Below are 12,666 nucleotides of genomic sequence, written 5' to 3'. Positions count from 1 at the left end.
CTACGTCACATCCAAGTTCCTTGAGTACGGGCCCACCTTGTTTTATTGTGTTTTGACTTATTGCATTTTGCAGATACTGTGTTTTTTTACAGATTGAAGGTTTGGGGCAACCCTGTGTCAAGCAAGTCTATTGGCACCATCTTTCCGAGAGCATTTGCTCACTTCACGTCTCTGGGTCACATTTTGGTAATTCTCACAACATTTCCAACTTTTTCATTATTTTTATATTTGTTGTGGTGATCTGTGATCTTTTTTTTTTTAAAATGAAGTAGAGTCGATTGACAATATCATGTCAGTTTCAGGGGTACAGCAAAGTGATTCAGATATATATATATATATTACAAAATGTTGAGTATAGTTCCCTGTGCTGTTGGTTACCTGTTTTATTTATAGCAGTGTGTATCTGCTAAGCCCAAACTCCTAATTTATCCCTCCCCCGACCTTTCCCCTTTGGCAACCATACGTTTGTTTTGTATGTCCGTGAGGAGTCTGTTTCTGTTTTGTAAATAAATTCACTTGTATCTTATTTTTTTGGATTCCACATATAAGCGATATCATATGATATTTGTCTTTCTCTGTCTGACTTCACTTAGTATGATAAGCTCTAGGTCCATCCATTGCTACCAATGGCATGATTTCATTCTTTTTTTATGGCTGAGTGATAATTCCAGTGATCAGTGATCTTTGACATGACTATTGCCATTGTTTTGGGACACCATGAGCTGCACCCATATAAGATGGCCAACTAAATGGATCAATGTTGTGTGTGTTCTGACTGCTCCACTGACCGGCTGTTGTCCCATCTCTCCCTCTCTTTGGGCCTCCCTGTTCCCTGAGACACAACAATATTGAAATTAGGCCATTTAATAACCCTGCAATGGCCTCTAAGTGTTCAAGAGAAATAAGAGTCACATGTCTCTCACTTTAAATCAAAAGCTAGAAATGATGACGCTTAGTGAGGAAGCCATGTTGAAAGCCTAGACAGGCCAAAAGCTACATCTCTTGCACCAAACAGCCAAGTTGTGGATGCAAAGGAAAAGTTCTTGGAGGAGATTAAAACTGCTGCCCCAGTGAACACACGAATGATGAGAAAGCGAGACAGCTTTATTGCCGGTATGGAGAAAGTTTTACTTGTCTGGATAGAAGATCAAACCAGCCACAATATTCCCTTAAGCCAGAGCCTAACCTAGAGCCAGGCCCTAACTCTCTTCAATTCTGTGAAGGCTAAAAGAGGTGAGGAAGCTGCAGAGGAAAAGTTTGAAGCCAGCAGAGGTTGGTTCGTGAGGTTTAAGGAAGAAGCCGTCTCTTGACATAGAAGTAGGAGATAAAGCAGCAAGTGCTGATGTGGAAGCTGCAGCAAGTTATCCAGAAGGTCTAGCTAAGTAATTAATGAAGGTGGCTACATCTGTTATCCAGCATAGACAAAACAGCCTGCATTGGAAGAAGATGCCATCTAGGAGTTTCATAGCTAGAGAGAAGTCAGTGACTGGCTTCAAAGCTTCAGAGGACAGGCTGACTCTCTCGTTAGGGGCTAATGCAGTTAGTGACTTGCAGTTGAAGCCATTGCTCATTCAACATTCTGAAAATCCTAAGGCCCTTAAGAATTATGCTAAGTCTACTCTGCCTGTGCTCTGTAAATGCAACGACAAAACCTGGATGACAGCACATCTGTTTACAACACGGGTTACCGAATATTTTAAGCCCACCGTTGAGACCTACTGCTCAGAGAAAAAGATTCCTTTCAAAATATTACTGCTCATTGACAAGGCACCTGGTCACCCGAGAGCTGTGATGGAGATGTACAGTGAGATTTGTGTTGTTTTCATGACTACTAACAACAACCACTCTGCAGCCCATGGATTAAGGAGTAATTTCAGCTTTCAAGTCTTACTATTTAAGAAATACATTTCGAAAGGCTGTAGTTGCCGTAGATGGTAGTTCCTCTGATGGATCTGGGCAAAGTAAATCGAAAACCTTCTGGAAAGGGTTCACCATTCTAGATGCCATTCGTAACATTCGTGATTCATGGGAAGAGGTCAAAGCATCAACGTTAACAGGAGTTTGGAAGAAGTTGATTCCAGCCCTCATGGATGACTTTGAGGGCTTCAAGACCTCATGGAGGAAGTAACTGCAGATGTGGTGGAAACAGCAAGAGAAGTAGAATTAGAAGTGGAGCCTGAAGATCGACTGAGTTGCTGCAATTTCATGACAGAACTTAATCGGTTGAGGAGTTGCTTCTTACGGATGAGCAAAGAAAGTGGTTCCTTGAGATGGAATCTTACTCCTGGTGAAGATGCTGTGCAGACTGTTGAAACGACAACAAAGGATTTAGAATGTTACATCAACTTAGTTGATAAGGCAGCTGCAGGATTGGAGGGGATTGACTCCAACTTTGAAAGAAGTTCTACTGCGGGCAAAATGCTATCACACAGCACTGCTGCTACAGAGAAATCATTCGTGAAAGGAAGAGTCAATTGACGTGGCAAACTTCACTGGGGTCTTATTTTAAAAACTGCCACAGCTGCTCCAAACTTCAGCAGCCACCACCCCGACCAGCCAGCAGCCATCAACATCCAAGAAAGACCCTCCACCAGCAACAAGATTCTGACTCGTGGAAGGCTCAGATGACGGTTAGCAGTTTTTAGCAATAAAATAAAATATTTTAAAATGAAGGTATGTACACTGATTTTTATTTTTAAAAAATTTTATTGGAGTAGAGTTGATTTACAATGTTGTGTTCGTTTCTGCTGTACAGCAAAGTGAGTCAGTTATACACATACATGTATCCACTCTTTTTTATATTCTTTTCCCATATAGCTCATTACAGAGTATGGAGTAGAGTTCCCTGTGCTCTACATGGTTGACCCTGGTTCCCTGTGCTATAATCGGCATCCTTAGCTGTTTTATATGTAGTGGTGTGTATATGTCAATCCCAACCTCCCAATTTATCCCTCCCTGCCCCTCTCCCCCACCTTCCCCCCAGTAACCATACGTTTGTTTTTCACCTCTGTGACTCTATTTCTGTTCTGTAAATAAGTTCATTTGTACCAGTTTTTCTCGATTCCAGATATAAGCATATCATATTTGTCTTTCTCTGTCTGGCTTACTTCACTCAGTATGACAATCTCTAGGTCCATCCGTGTTGCTGCAAACGGCATTATTCGTTCTTTTTTTATGGTTGAGTAATATTCCGTTGTATATATGCACCACATCTTCTTTATCCATTCCTCCGTTGATGGACATTTAGGTTGCTTCCATGTCCAGGCTATCGTAAATAGTGCTGCAGTGAACACTGGGGTGCATGTATCTTCTCAAATTATGGTTTTCTCCGGATATACGCCCAGGTGTGGGATTGCTAATTTTAGTTTTCTAAGGAAACTCCGTACTGTTCTCCATAATGTTTGTACCAATTTACATTCCCACCAACATAAACTGTTTTTCTAGGGCTATTGCACACTTAATAGACTGCAGTAGAGTGTAAACGTAACTTTTATATACACAGGGAAACCAAAAAATTCACGTGACTAGCTTTGCCTCAATGTTCGCTTTATTGCTGTCATCTGGAACCAAACCAGCAGTCTCTCTGAGGTCTGCCTGCGTTGGTCCCTCCCGGCCCCGCCTTCCTCTCCCAGCACCAGTTCAGGCCCCACTGCTCTGAAACCATGAACTCCGAAGGAGCCCCCGCCTCCCATCTCTCCAGCTCGGCTTCACCCATCCTCCCCTGTTCCCAGAGTCACTCAGAGGGCAAGGGTCTCCAGTTCACCCCAAAATGTCCTCGGGAGCCGGTCTGCCCAACCCCGGGTCATGCACTGCATCTGGTGGTTATGACCCTGAACGTGGGGCCTCTGTAAGAAAAAGCACACGGCACTATGGGTATAAAATTACGTGAAGCAAATATTTATTCAGAATGAGAAATTTCAAAATGATTATAAGCTAAAAGGTGACAAATCCACATATAGCACCACTAGAAAACCGTCAGACTACTGCTACTAATACATTGCCTAATACGATTCTCTAGTATTTCTTTTCCTACAGTTTTTTTCGCCGGCATGTTCTTTGATTGCCTCTTCTTACCACAGTAATTTTGTAAGGTTTTCTATGGGGACATTAGCAAGAAAATTAGTTGTTCCTTGAGCGTGGTTTATGAAATACCAATGGTCGAGGGGCACAAAACGCTTATCTTCCCCTGCGGGCACGTTGCTACTCACGAAATTGCTCCAGCTTGGCATTTCAAACAAGCACTGTGATAAACCCCACTGCGTGTGAGTCCCTCAAAAATTGTATACGCTGCGATTAACATACATACACTACTATACATAAAATAGGTAAACAACAAGGACCTACTGTATAGCACAGGCAACCATAGTCAATATTTTGTAATAACCTACAAAGGAAAAGAATCTGAAAAAGAACATATATATATATGTATATATATATCACTGAGTCAGTTTGCTGTACGCTTGAAACTAGCACAATGTAAATTACCAATACTTCAATTAAAAAAAAAAAACATTGTATACGTTGTATCATCATATTCCCCACAGGAGATACTCTGTTTTGATCTGGCATCAGTAGTAACCTCCCTTACAGCTTTGCACATCTGATGATTGAAATACTTTCCCATAGCCTGGAGCCTGTACTCCTCCTCCACTCCCACATCTATGGTGCTGGACTCACCAGACAGGTTCAGACGGAGACTTGACCTTTGACCCCACACCCTGGGGTGTCAGAAGCCTGGGTAAGTTATCCAAATGGCTGGCAGGAGTGTTTCTGGAAGCCTTGCCAGAACAGCTAGCAATGACAGAACTACACGTGGAAGTTACTGCAAACCTGTCACACACAGATGCATATATTCTACCAAACCCAAACTCCTAAGTCTATCCTCAGTTCAGCTCACTCAATGCTCCCTTAAATGGATTCTAAAAATGCCCCTGATTGTTCAAGTGACCCCAGCGTGAGGACGTGTCTGAATGAGCCGGGAGAAAAGAGACGGAGGACGCAGGTGATTATGGGTAAAATACTTCGCTTCCGCAACTACACAAAGTCACCACATGAATGCAGTCAAGGTCTCGGAAGGGCCCAGGTTAGTGAGCTGAATTCACGGTAAATCCCCTCTGCCCTTCACACTCTATTTTGTACAGTCCCTCTCACATCGCTGGGGTTTTTTGGTTTTGTTTTTTATAATGTTTTTTTAGCAACACTGGTTTTGAAGAAACTGAGCCACTCCCTGGCAGAATATCTGACCTACTCCATGTGTCTGGATTCTCTTAGCTTGTTCTTCTGTCCCCGTATTTCTTATGTTCTAGAAGTTACAGCTAAAGGCGTGATGATTCACCGTTTGTGGTCGTGTGTACTCCCCACTTCATTAAGCAGAAGGTGTGGTGAACCTGGTTGACCCGCCGTCATGGTTGACCCTGGTCTCGCACAGTGGCCGATACCTCGCTGGTCCCCTTTGCTGCTCAAAGTTGTGTGCCTGGTGTGTGTGCCCGTCCAATTCCCCACAGTCACTTACCTGACAGTTTCAACACTAGTGGATAACCTTTGTCTGAGTTAATTTCATTATTGTCTTGGTTTCCTAGGGCTGCTGTACAAATTACCACAAACTGGGTGGCTGTAAACAACTAAAACTTATTCTCTCACAGTTCTGGAGGTCAGACATTCAAAACTGAGGTCTCGGCAGGACCGCGTTCCCTCAGAGACTCCTGGGGAGGATCCTTCCTGCTGCTCAAGCTTCTGGTGGCTCCCATGTCCCTTGACTCGTGGCTACGTCACCGCGTCGATGCTTCCTTTCACATCTGTATCAAACCTCCCTCTGTCTCTCTTACAAGGACACGTGTGATTAGGTTTAGGGCTCTCCTGGATGATCTAGGATAATCTCAAAATCTTTAATCACATCTGCAGAGATCCTTTTTCCGAATGAGGTAACATTCACAGGTTCCAGTGTTTAGGACCTGCTATCTTTGGGGCCACTATTCAGCCCACTACAATTACGGTTTAAAAAAATGGTTTTTCTAACTACCGTTCCTTCTGCATTTATTAGGCTGTAAAATGTGCATTTATTTGGTTCCCATGAAATACAGTCCTCCTGGGAAGACAGGGTAAATACTTAATTCCTTCCTTTGAATTACCAATTTTAAAAGCAAGACGTTAGTTCACTAAGTGCTTCAAATGGTAACAGATTAGTTTGTTCTGGACCTCTCTTTTTTGCGCAGTCATCATGGACTCCTGGGTTTTCATTGATTCCATGTGTTTTAATCCACTACGATTCTTTATCATGCTGAAACAGACACAGCTTTGGCCAGTGGTAGCTCTTCATGCTAGCTTCTGGTCCTTTGGGCACAACTCTGTTAGTCCTTGAAAATTTCATTACATCTTCTTCAGTGTTTTTATAATTTATTTTTATGTATTTTCAAATTTACAAAAACATTGCAAGAAGAGTAAAAGGAACTCCCCTGTACTCCTTAAGCAGGCTCAGCAATTACTTAATTACTTACATCTTTGCCCCATTTGCTTTAGAGACAGAAAAAGAGAATCGTATGTATAGTATCTATATAGTATCTATACTATATATACTATAGTATGGTATAGATACTATAGATATACTATATATATCTATACACATACTATTTCATATATATATATACACACTATTATATATAGTATATACTATATACTATAATAGTATATTAATAATATAATAGGATATTATATACTATTATTTGTATATATACTATATATGTATGTATACTATATACATGTGTATATAGTATACATACATATATAGTATATATATACACTATTTCTTCAGAACCATTTGAATGTAAGATATGTCTAAGTTTTTCAGTGTATTTTTTAGAAACAAGGACATTCTCTTACATAACCACAGTATAATTATCCAAATCAGGAAACTTCACCTTGATGTAATTTGGTATGATTCCCCCAATCCCCACTCCTTATGTAAATTTCATCAATTTTCCACTTAATGTCCTTTTTAGCTAATATTAACGACTCAGCATTTATTCGTGTGCTTATTGGATATTTACATAACATTCTTTGTGAAATGTTTGTTCAATATTTTTTCTTATTTTTTGATTTGTGGAAGTTCTTGATCTCTTCCGGATTGTAATTCCTTCATCAGACACACGTTTGCTTTCTGTCTGTGGCTGGCCTCTTTTCTTTTTTTTTTTTTTTCTGTACGCGGGCCTCTCACTGTCGTGGCCTCTCCCGTTGCGGAGCACAGGCTCCGGATGCACAGGCTCAGCGGCCATGGCTCACGGGCCCAGCCGCTCCGCGGCACGTGGGATCTTCCCGGACTAGGGCACAAACCCGTGTCCCCTGCATCGGGCAGGCGGACTCTCAACCACTGCACCACCAGGGAAGCCCTGCCTCTTTTCTTGACAGTGTCCTTGACAAGAAGAAGTTTGAAATTCTGATGATCTAATTTGGGCAGATTTATCCACAGAAGTTGAAGCTCCTCCTTTCTGGCTTTTTCTGCTCCTGGATTTTCTGCTCACTTTCCAGCAGCTGTGGTGGCCCTGAGCCCGGTCCTCTAGCTCTTCAGATCAGAGAGGTGCCCTTTTCTATCGGCGTCTAGTCACTCTGTGTGGCTACCACTGCCCCAGGCTAAAGTTATAATCACGGAAGCTCACCCTTATATCTCTTCTCCAGGTGTCAGCTCTCTGTCAGGTCCTGGCCAGTTTTTGTTCACTCCATTGGCATCAGATAGTTGTTTGGTAACTTCCCCAGAGTTTATCTCCTGTTATCTGCAGGCGGGCTAGGTCTGGAAGGAGCTTACTGAATTCGGAACCTTCAGTGCGTAATGCTGGGTAGAGGAGAGTTTTGTTCACCAAATGTCTTTACCATAAATGAAATGAGTAAGACATTCGTCTTGATCTCCAGATGTGAGTGATTCATATTTCAGGATTCCTGACACCCGGGGCTGTGCCCGGCCTCGGCCAGCTCCGTGGGTTCTGGCGTCCTGGGCCTCAGCCCAGGGCACCTCCTCAGAGCTGCCCCCTCTGCTGGAGCCCATCCCGTGGCCCTTCCCTGCGTAACTGCCTGCCCGAGTGAGGTGTCTGGGAGCCCACCTCAGAGAAGCCCCTCCACTCCACCCATTCTTCTCTCCGCCAACCCAGAAGGGTGGTCTGGATGCTGGCTCACCCCTCCTCTCTAGCCGGGGGTCCAGCTTCCCGGGCTCTCCTGCCAGGTGCCTGCACACTGGTTCTTGGTTGTTGATTTGGTTTGGTCCCAGTTTGGGGTGGGCAGGCAGGGGGACAGGGGAAGAGGAGGGCCTCCAGCGAGGCCGCTGTGAATGAGCAGGAAGCAGAGAAGGGAAAGAGGGTGGAAAGGATTGTAGCAAGAGAGGCATGGAGGGTGAATGGAGCTGCTGCTGGATGTCTACCGTAATGGGATCTCACCAGCAAAAAGCATCTATTTCTGTACCTAAAAAGAGCCTGCAGCACAGGAATTCTGGAAACCTCCAGCAAGGTTGCAGACCCTGGATGCTGCACCATCTTTCAGCCACTCTCCTCGGGCAGCGTGTGAACCCAGGGGTGCGGGGCTGGTTCAGAGGGTGCAACATGTTTGTTCCCTGTCTCCTCTGCCATCATGCGAGTTACAGAGACAAACGCCACCGGGGTTCCTCACCAGCGGAGTCGGAGTCTCCCGTCTCTGCTTTGTACCCGCTGAATCTTGACCCTTCAGACCCTGCCACGCCCCCTCTAAAGCCACACGTGTTAGGAAAAGCTCCATCTACCTCCTGCATTTCTCCTTTACTCTCCATGACTGCCACACTCACAGCACTTCTGACACAGATGTGTGGGTTTCTCCACACCTGGCACTTCTGTGACCCCAGCTGGTGTCCTACGACTGAACTCAGTTCTGACACTACCTACCTGGAGATGGCGTCGGATCCCACAGGCTAAGGGCTCAGTCCCACAAGACCGCCCCCCACACACTTCAGATGCCAATGGCAAGGAGTGGGTCCCCAGGTGACCCACAACTTCTGTCCGACTTGCCTACACATCGGAGGTTCCCATGACTGCCTCCCTTTTGGATGCAGTAATTTGCAAGAACAGCTCATAGAACTCAGGGAAACACTTATTTACATTTACCAGTTTATTAAAGGATGAGATAGGGGATTCGGATGAACACCCAGATGAAGAGGTACAAAGGCGAGGTCTGGGAGGTTCCCGAGTGCAGAAGCTTCTGTCCCCATGGAACTGGGGTGCATCACCCTCCAAATGCACAAACTGGAAGCTCCTCAAACCTCATACTGTTGGGATTTTATGGAGGCTTCCTCACAAGGGCACGATCAATTATGAACTCCATTTCCAGCCCCTGTCCCATCTCTGGAGAATGTTGAGGAGAAGGCGCTGAAGATTCCAAGGTTCTAATCATGGCTTGGTCTTTCTGGTGAGACCAGCCCCCATTCAGGAGCCCAGAGTCACCTCATTAGAACAAAAGACACTCCTATCACCCAGGAAATTCCAAGGGATTTAGAAGCTCTGTGGTCAAAGACCAAATATAAGAACAGATTCTAATTGTCTAGTTGTCTTAATTGTTGACAAACTGTCAACAAGTTCACCTTGTCTTATCACCTAGAAAATGGTTTCAGGAGCTCTGTGCCAGGAGCAGAGACCAATTCATATATTTTCTATTATTTCACACCACCCTTACCTTTCACCTCTTCACAAAGGCCTTCTTTGACCCAATCTCTTTTAGGCCCCTCCTAATGTCCTATCTCCTAGCACTCTTTTGTTTTTCTTTATGCCATGTCTCATAATTTTCAATTCATTCATTCAACAAATACTTCCTGAAAGCCAGCTGCTTGCCAGGTAGTGTGTTGGAGGTGGGGCTTAGAGTGGGACGCTTATTCCTAGGACCCCCTGTTACACAGTGAAGCAAAAGGGGTCTGGCTTCCTTGACCGTATTTGCCACTGCACCGGCCACTTCCAGAATGCATCCTCACCCGACACCCAGCCCTGGTCAGTGCTGGCATCTTTCTGTCCTTGACCATCATGCCCACACTTCTGGCAATCAGTTCTTCTGATTGTCAAGTTTTCCACAATACAATACAAGTCTATTACCAACAGATGGCAACATGAAAATTTGAATCTTGCAAAAGATGTAGGATTTCATGGAATTGATTAAATTTATGTTGAATGACTGCTCAAATCACATACAAAGCTGGGAGAGGTTCTGGCAAAGTTAGACTGAATAACAATAGGGTATAAGGACATCAACAAAGGGATAAACCCAGTTTCTGGGGTAAACCTCACTTGGTCAGGATATATCACCTTTTTTATATATTGTTATATTTGATTTGCTAAACTTTTGTTAATACGTTTTGCAACTATGTTTATGAGGGATATCTATTTGTAGTTTTCTGATTTGAAATGTCTTTCGCTAGTTTTGTTATCAAGGTAATGCTGGCTTCATAGACTATGTTGGTGAGCGTTCCCTTCTCTTCAATTTTCTGGAAGGGTTTGTTTAGAGCTGGTATTATTTCTTCCTTCATTGTTTGGTAGAATTCACCAGTGAAGTCTTCTGGACCTGTACTTTTCTTTGTGGAAAGGTTTTTAACCAGAAATTCAATTTTGTTATTAGGTATAAGACTGTTCAGATTCTTTTTTCTTGGCTGAGCTTCGACAGTTTGTGCCTTTAAGAAATTTTCTATTTAAGTTTTGGAAATTGTTGGCACAAAGTTGTTCATAATGTTGTCTTTTTTTTTTAGAAGATGCTGGGGGTAGGAGTTTTATTAATTTATTTTATTTATTTTTGCTGTGCTGCGTCTTCGTTTCTGTGTGAGGGCTTTCTCTGGTTGCGGCAAGTCGGGGCCATTCTTCATCACGGTGCGCGGGCCTCTCACTATCGCGGCCTCTCTTGTTGTGGAGCACAGGCTCCAGACGCGCAGGCTCAGTAGTTGTGGCTCACGGGCCCAGTTGCTCTGCGGCATGTGGGATCTTCCCAGACCAGGGCTCGAACCTGTGTCCCCTGCATTAGCAGGCAGATTCTCAACCACTGCGCCACCAGGGAAGCCCCATAATGTTGTCTTTTAATATCTGCCAACTCAGTAGTGATGTCACCTCTCCTGATAATGGTAATTTGTCTTTTCTCTCTCTCTTTTTCCCTCTGGTTAGTCTGTTGGAGGCTTATACCTTTTCTTGAATGTGTTCGAAGAGCCAGCTTTTGTTTTCATTGATTCTATTAGTTTTTCTGTTTTCTATTTCATTGATAAATCCTTGGATCTATATCATTTCCTTTCTTTGGCTTATGTTGGGTTTAATTTGCTGTTATATTTCTAGTTTTTAGGGTGGAAGCTAAGCTCATAGCGTTTAGACTTTACTTCTCTTCTAAGAATGACATTTAATGTGCTATAAATTTCTTTCCAAATCGTGCCTTAATGACATCTAACAAGTTCTGATACCACATATTCTCATTTTAACTCAGTTCAAAACTTTCCGTTTACCCTTTTGATTTCATCTTTAATCCATGCGTTATTTAGAGATGTGTTATTTAGTTTCCAAATATTCTAGATATTTTCCTGTTATCAATTTCCATTTAATTCCTTTTTGGTAAGAAAACAAACATTTAATGACTTGAGTACTTTTATTAAACTTACCAAGACTTGTTTTTTAGCCTAGAGTATGGTCTATCTTAGTAAATGGCCCACATGCACACTTGGAAAAGACGTGAATTCCGCTGTTGCTTGGTGGAGTGTTCTATAAATATTGATTAGGCCAAGTTGGTTGATAGTGTTGCCAAATTCTATGCACTTACTTATTTTCTGTCTACTAGTTTTTATCAATTATTATGAGAGAGATTGAAATCCATGACTAGAATTGTGGATTTTTCCACAGTTGCAGTTCTACCAGTTTTTCAAGCTCTGTTATCTGTAGTTAGTACAAATCTTTGGGGTTGCTATATTCTTTGGATGAGTTGACTCATTAATTATTATGATGAAATTACTTCTTTATCTCTGGCTATAATCTTTGCTCTGAAATGTTTAACATCGATATAGCCATTCCAGCTTTATTCTGAATAGAGTAAGCAGGGTATATCTTTCTCCATTCTTTTACTTCTAATAATTTTTAAAAATAGGCGAAAGGGGTTTCACGTAGGTAGCACACAGTTAGGTCTTGATTAGTTATCTTATCTGTTGAGCTATGCTGTTTAATGGGTATGTTTAGACTACTGGTGTTTAATGGTATCATCGATATGACTAGGTTTAAATACCAACTGTCATTTTATTACCCTCTCCCCCCCTTTTTGTCTTCTTTTAGATTGTTTTCATGGTTCCCTTTATCTCTGTTCTTGGATTATTAGATATAAATCTTTGTCTTCTCTTTTAGTCATTGTTTTAGGGTCTATAGTACACGTATTTAGTTCTTCACACTCTGCTTTCAAGCGATAGTATATCAGTTCTTGTGTAGTATAAGAATCCTTCTATTTCTCTGTTCCCAGGCTATTGTTGTCTTATGTTTTAATTTACAGATATTATAAACCCCATCCTACATTGTTATTATTTTTGTTTATATATCCCATAGTCTCTTAAAATAACAATAAGAATAAATATCATGCACTTATCCACGCAGTTAACGTTGTAGATGCTCCTTATTCCTTTGTGTACATTCAGATTTCCATCTGGCATCATTTTCCTTCTGA

The sequence above is a fragment of the Phocoena sinus genome, chromosome 4 (genome assembly GCF_008692025.1).
Source record: "Phocoena sinus isolate mPhoSin1 chromosome 4, mPhoSin1.pri, whole genome shotgun sequence".
NCBI lineage: Eukaryota > Metazoa > Chordata > Mammalia > Artiodactyla > Phocoenidae > Phocoena > Phocoena sinus.
Note: the sequence above shows the minus strand (reverse complement) of the source record.